At 39.8% G+C, this 7,306-nt stretch overlaps 1 protein-coding gene across 1 annotated transcript in view; it reads right to left on the reverse strand.

The window, feature by feature from the left end:
• The window catches only part of LOC106012208, a 142,109-nt gene that overhangs the window by 83,883 nt on the left and 50,920 nt on the right, over positions 1 to 7,306 (reverse strand). The gene's annotated exons all lie outside the window — the stretch shown is intronic.

Consider the following 7,306-nt stretch of genomic DNA (forward strand, 5'->3'; position numbering starts at 1 on the left):
GGGGGGGAGGAAGAGGGAGAGAGACAAGTGATGACAACTTTTCAGGGCCACCACCATGAACGTGTCTTAGTAATTCCTTTGTTTATTTTTGCTTTATTCTTTTAGATACTCACGAGGGACAGGTCGAGGTTTTGATTCTCGAGTCCTCCAGCCGGAACATTGTTTATCTGGGCAAAATATTAAACCTATTCCTCCCTATTCTCTGACCGGTTGACACTTCTAATGCCTATACCCTTCACATTGCTTTTTCCTGTTTTCCTCGTTCATCATCATAAAATTTACTCACTTATACTTATGGTGATTTATTGTATCCTCATTAATTTGAATCTTTATTTTCATCAGAGTACATGTTGGTGGGCAATGCAAGCTTATAGCTTTTCCATGATGAAAACTCTATGTTTTTTATTATCTTTTCTGCAACAAAACAGAGAATAGTTATAGTTTTAGTTTTAGTAGAGGTTTTTCGATGCTCGCAACTGCATAAGGTCAAATGAGCGCCAAGGGGTGGATGTCAACAGAGAAGTTCTTATAGGGAATCAGGGTTACTCTGCTGTCCTCTCTAGCTTCAACAGTACAACGTCTGCTTCGACCATCAAGGCACCCCGGAAATAACGGGTGACAAGAGTGTTACAAACATACTAAAGAAGTAGAGGAAAATGGCGATAGTAAGGATTAGGAAAGAAAAAGCGGCAGTTCACTGTTGCAGTTCAGTTCAGGCACAGCTATGAGCATGACATTGATGAATCAGCCCATTTACAATTCTACGGTGTATAAGAACATGTTAATGGCCCCCCCCCCTTTTTTGGGAATGGCCTAAAGACACTTCAGTCAATAGCACAGCCCCTGGGAGTAAACAAGGAATTTGCCTACAACTTGTAAGAGTGTCTTGAATCGTCGTTCCGATCCCCGTTTTTCCATCTTGCAAACGAGCACAAGGTAGTCGTTAGAAATAATAATATGTTTTTCACAGCGTTTAAGAGTTTCACAGTCTTGTTTAGCATATCCATCACAGGACAGGAAACAAAGCAAACAATTCGTTGTGAAGTCAACAGGACAGAAGAGATTACTTGGCTCCAAAGTGAGACTTCACAAAATAGTAACTTCAACTTTACGGACTACAATGTTTGCTCCTTCTTTTCTTTCAAACATATATCGTCCTTATCTCTCCTCCTTTTTGTGTTTGTTGCTCTCTTGTACCATTTCTAATCTTCGGCACTTATTTGACCTTTTTGTGTTACAAGCGCCGTAAAACTCTTACTAAAACTAAAACGAACTACAATGTAGAGTTAAATTGATGAACCCTTTGCAATTAGTTTCTTTGTGAACTAGACTATGAAGGTTCCTTAAAGGAAATTAGATGGCATTTCTAATATAATGTCACTGAACATTTTGCTTATCAAATATTTGATAGAGTGATGACCCACACACACAGAAATATGGAGAGATCCAACTAACAGCTAGGCTCCATTATTTATTGTCGTTCGCATCCCACACGAGTAAAAGAAAATTTCCATTTTGCCTTTTTTTTGTGGAAAATTTAAAGACCTTGTTGCCAGCATGATTTATTGCATAGTTGTGCGAGTCAAAGAGAGACGGGACTGTCGGTTTTAACCCAAATGGGTAAAGGATTGGGGGGGGGGGGGTTGCAAAAAAACTCCCCAAACAACCGAATAACCTGACTGCAACCTCGAGAATGGAGCCAGGATCATGTACACTACTGTTTGGGATCGTTGTGTACCAAAACCAAATGTGTATTAGGTCTTTGGATTGATACGTTGCTTACCATGCTGTAAGTCACACTTCCACGTCGTAAACTGTACACATATTCACGTTTTTGCTTATTAAAAACTATACATGTGTCATCCCAATACAGCATTTCATCAATATCATCATCATGCACATTCAATGAGAACATGAATTTTGGTGACATATTATCTTAACGTCATTTCCATACTAAAATTTTCTGTTCCGTGTATTTCATCTAACTTTTAAACCAGCGTCTGTGGTATTACGATAAGGCTCTTTGCAATTGCGGGTAAAAGACTTGGGTTTTTGTCTTCACGCGAGAAAGTTATTTATTTTGAACAGCTCTGCCTTCTGATCGGAAGCTGTATCCCACTCATCCTGGATTGACCTTGGCAGGCAATGTCAAAGCAAGCCGGGTCCTAGGGTCCTAAATGCTCTAAACTGTACCGAGAACACAATATTTGCAACCAATATTTTAGTTTGAAAATCAGACTTTTCGAAGAGCGTCTTTCCAAGCAAAACAGTGCATGTTCAAGAGGAATGTTATTGTATTCCTTTAAAAGGTAAAATTAATCAGTGTAGCTAATGCACATTTACTTAATGAATATGATCTAAAAAGCAGAATTGAACTTCCAACGAAAAAGCCTCGTAGCATTGCTTGTGAGTACAACATACGCAAAAAAGTAGATACGAATCTAACTAACAGATATATTCTTGATTTAATTAATAAGTCCCGGCGTCCCGAGACGTTGCGTGGTAATTTGATCAGCACGACATAATTAACTTGTGACGAAAGTCGTGACCTGAAGGTAATTTATTAGACAGGTTTACTGCTGATAACGACAACATCGGAAAGATTATGGCATTTGGTTCTGGTTAATTCCCATGCCCTTCCGATTATTATCCATCTTCAAGTCAATATCAACATCATGCCTTTACAAAATGTGGATTTTTTGGCTATATTGTGAAGTGTACTGAGAAAGATTTGCTTCAGTTCATTTCTCGTCTCACGTTAGTTTGAAAAACGAATGAATGTATTTTAAGTTGTACTATTATATTCAGCTAGCGACGATAGCTTGTGAATTGAATGTATTCGATGTATGGTGTTCAGCTTGAGACTTAAAAGAATATTAATCTTCTGTTTCTTCACATTTGTCTCTGAGAGCTGTTAGTGAGTTAAAACAAAAGATGTTGGTATCTCGGATCTAGGAAAAGAAATATAGGCAGACGGAAACTGAGGCCTTTGCAGTCAATGATAACCACCCCACAGTAAGAAACAGACGGTGTGCCCAGCAGGCTTAGCTCATCATCATCCGGTGCCTTGCCGACTGGCGTGGGCGATCATGGACCTCCACTTCCATCTGTGTTTCGATGCAGCAATGGTGTCTGTTGTTCTTGCTGCTCCCAGCCATGTTGTCATCTTGTCCAGTATCTTTTCCCTCTGTCTGCGTCTGCCTCTCTTTCCATCAAACTTTCCTCTGGTTACAATGTTCTCTAATGCTTCTTTCCGCATTGTGTGTCTGAAAAAATTTGCCTGTCGTTTTCTTATATTCGTGATAAGTTGTTTTCTATAATTTGCTTCAACCAGGACTTCTTCATTTGTTTTTCTAGCTGTCCTTGGGATACGTAGCATGCGTCTCATGAACCAAAACTCTGTCGCTACAATTGCTCTTTCCAGCTGTTTATTGATTGTCCACGCTTCGCACCCGTATAATAGGATTGGCTCGATGTAACTTTTCATTACTCTTTTCCTCATTTCCTGTGACAGAGGCTTAGCTACAAAAACAAATTAAAATCTGCTAGAGACACCCTCCAACCACACAATAATATTCTGGTGGCACACTATGCGACCATCTGTGTCTCGTCTGGGTTTTCCAGATGTCTACAGTGGCATCAAATTTTCACTCTTTTGTTTTTAAAAATTGGGTGGAACATTTGACTAACGCCGTCTATGCCCGCGATGCTCACCTCAGTAGAGATCAAAGAGACTCTAGTAGCTGCAGACTACAAAACAGAATTCTGAACAAAACAGACTGTGCACTACTATTTTGGAGAAATCGACAGGTTCCGCTTTGCAAGCCATTGTAACAAAGGAAAAACGCTGTATTCCGATCATCGTGGACAGCGCTGCCAAATTTATCAGGAATAATCGAGCAGTGCTCGGAAAATCTCGAATTGAACTCGTCTTTGTACGCGAATACAACATCTATGTGACGCAGTGAATACGCTTGTCTTAATATCATAGTTGTAAGATCAATGTGGCAGACAATAGTGTCTAAAAGAAATGCGTATAAGAGTGATGTTCTACTGTTTCACACTGCTTTGCTCTTCAGAGTTCTATGATACCCTCGGTCAGATTTGTTTTGCTCGCTATCTGATGAAGACATGCAGGCGATGAAGGCTTCTGTCATTTCGGACACTTCCAATTCTGTGCCTGGGATTGGTTTTTCCAGACAGTGTCAGTAAGAGAGATGATATGAAGGGAGAGAGAGACAGAGAGAAAAGGGAGAAGATAGATACAGGGAGAGAGAAAGAGAGAGGTGAGGAGAGGAGATGGCGAGAGTAGAGAGAGAGGGAGAGGGAAAGAGAGAGGGGGGAGTGAGAGAAGGAGGCAGAGAGAGAGAGAGAAAGAGAGAGAGAAAGGATGGGAGGGAGAGGTAGGAGGAAAATGAGAAATACCTAAGCATAGACAGAGTCAAATGCAAAGAAAGTGGCAGACCCAGGGATAGAGAAAGAGGTACTGGGAGACAAAGAGTGGCAAAGACAGAGAGAAAGAGGGAGAGACAGACAGACAGACAGCGGAACAAATGTAAATTGTTGGGGGACAAAAAGCATCAGGGAAAGGGTTATAATACGTACTTACTTTAATATAGAGTTATGCTCAGAGGTTTAAAGACGAAGAAACGTACCCCATCAAAGTCAGAGAAAATATAAGGAGCTAAATACAAAGGGAACCACACAGAATGAGACCCAGAGAAATGCAGAAAAAGAGAGAGAGGTAGATAGATAGATAGATAGATAGATAGATAGATAGATAGATAGATAGATAGATAGATAGATAGATAGATAGATAGATAGATAGATAGATAGATAGATAGATAGATAGATAGATAGATAGATAGATAGATAGATATGGGGTGAGAAAGAGAGAGTGAGGCAGAGAGACAGAGAGAAAGGTGGTGGGGGGGAGAGAGAGAGAGAGAGAGAGAGAGAGAGAGAGAGAGAGAGAGAGAGAGAGGGGGGGGGGAGAGAGGAAGAAAGAGAGAGAGACAAAAAGAGAGATCGAGAGAGAGTGTGGGAGAGTGAGGGGGCCATATACTTCCAAATTAAAGCATACAAATTAAAACGTGTTCCAGACAGATATTGTTTTAGATAGTGAAAGACAAGATATGTGTTGATTTCTTTAGGGAACTGGAAATAAAATCGTAGATTTCAACTGGAACTAAAAATACGACATTATTTTCAGGCAGGGGAAAATTGAAAGCAGATAGATAAACTCATATACGAAATATTAGGAGAAAAGGAGTACAGACGTCTGTAAGTGTAAGAGACGGAAACTTCTAGAAAACCACGACGAGATGAAAGATACAAGTTTTGAATATGAAAGATGACAGCGAACAGGAAAGAAGATTCTATTCTGGGAAGCTCAAAGTAACCAGGCTGAAATTAAGATAAGCAGGCACAAAAAGGGATTAATGGACCGAGAAAAAGTTAAATATGGGCAATATTGCGCAATGATAACACTATTGCGACATTTAAGACATTTTAAGATTTTTTTTCTCAGATCAATAACGTGTCGAAATAACGCGGATTGTTATCAACAAAGCGGTACCAACAAAACATCACTTTTTTCTGGAGACCTCAAAAGTCTTATCAGTCCTGTATTTTTAGTGCACAATCATGGGTCAACAGCCACTGTGGGGACGAAGAGAATAAAATATCATTTAAGCGGATTTGACTGTCAAAATTTTGTCTGAAGTATTTATTTAGTGAGAGGCGGTATTAAATACGAACGTAATCATAAGTCATAGCTTTAATTTCTTTAACCCTATCCGTACATCGTGTATCCATATGACGTGGGGAACGCCTTGCCACCACTTTCCAAAGAATAAATTACTCGTTAATCCTATCCTTGCGCTTTGCATAGCAGTCTTTCCGGGTGGATATTTTTTAAAGAAATATTGAAAGTTTCAAAGAGATCTTCGTACTAGAAGTATTCTAAAATGTGAAGAATACAACCCCGGGGGTACAAAATGACCCCTGGATGTACGGACAGGGTTAAAGTGCGTCCACGGAGAAATTACTTGATCAGTGTCTGTGGTGTAGCAGGTAGGCACTTCGCTGTCGCAAGAGACCCAAGATACATTCCCGAATGGCAAAAACATTAGAATGTTTATTAATTATTTCGGTCTTTCTATTGGGATGTACATCTATTCCTCTCAGCCGGGGTTGGCCTGACAGGCAAGGTCGGAAACCCGCCTCCCCAAATAATCAAAATTGTGTCGATGGGGGTATAAAAAACATTTTTTTTAAAATTGTATGCATTATATTTTCAAAGGCTCTAAAGTCTTGTATAGTAGCTTTTATAAAGAGTTATGTGCATTATATTTTCAAAGGCTCTTAAGTCTTGTATAGTTGCTATTTTTTAAAGGAATTATATGCATTATATTTTCAAAGGCTCTAAAGTTTTGTATAGTTGCTATTGGAGTGACCCAGAATGCATGCAACAACAATGTCTATTTCTCAACACAATTTGTTAGCTTGTATGCTTTGTTGTTATTTTGCTTCCTTTGCATGTTTTATATGGCGGTGTGAGGGAGATGGTATGCCATTTACGACAGAATTCAGTCAAACAATTGAGCCTGCATAAAAAAATTAATGTTTGAAAACGAATTGACCTATTGAGAAACGACAAAAATACAGAAAACGTTGACATATTTGCGTGTAAATTACAAAACAGATGCAACCAAAGTTGCCACGGCAAAGTGAAGTAACCGGCTCTTCTCCACTGCACTTTGCAAAGAAAAACCTCTAGCCTCTCCACTGAGGCACAAAATGGCTGAGCTGCATCCTCTGATCCTACAGAAACGTTATATAGAACACAGAATCAATAAAACAAGAAACACCATAAAAACTTCGGTCTAACAGACGACCGTTTCATAGGTTTCTCTTAAACATGTCAGTTGTTTTCAAGTCGTGGTCGTGATCTATATTACAATATGCGCAAGGATGCTCCCAGGAACGGTGGGGTTCTTCGCGGTGTTATTTACAGCCCAGAAGTGAATGAACAAACACTGAGATTTTGTCATCGCTGTGTGCTGGCCGTGGACGGGCCAAGCGTTTCTGTGTTTGGGATCAGCGCCAAAAGCTTTTGGGGAAGTAAAGCCCGAATTTAACCTATGTTTAGGGCAAAGATGGGACAGGGTTTTCTTGATAAAAGGTATCCAACAAAGCGGACTGAACAGCAGACAGAAATCTAACGTAGATAAAAATGTCTTTGTTTGAATGATGGGTTTCGTTTATTAAGAGAGAGAGAGAGAGGAGGAGGAGGAGGAGGAGG

The sequence above is a fragment of the Aplysia californica genome, unplaced genomic scaffold (assembly GCF_000002075.1).
Source record: "Aplysia californica isolate F4 #8 unplaced genomic scaffold, AplCal3.0 scaffold00291, whole genome shotgun sequence".
In the NCBI taxonomy this organism is placed as follows: Eukaryota; Metazoa; Mollusca; class Gastropoda; order Aplysiida; family Aplysiidae; genus Aplysia; species Aplysia californica.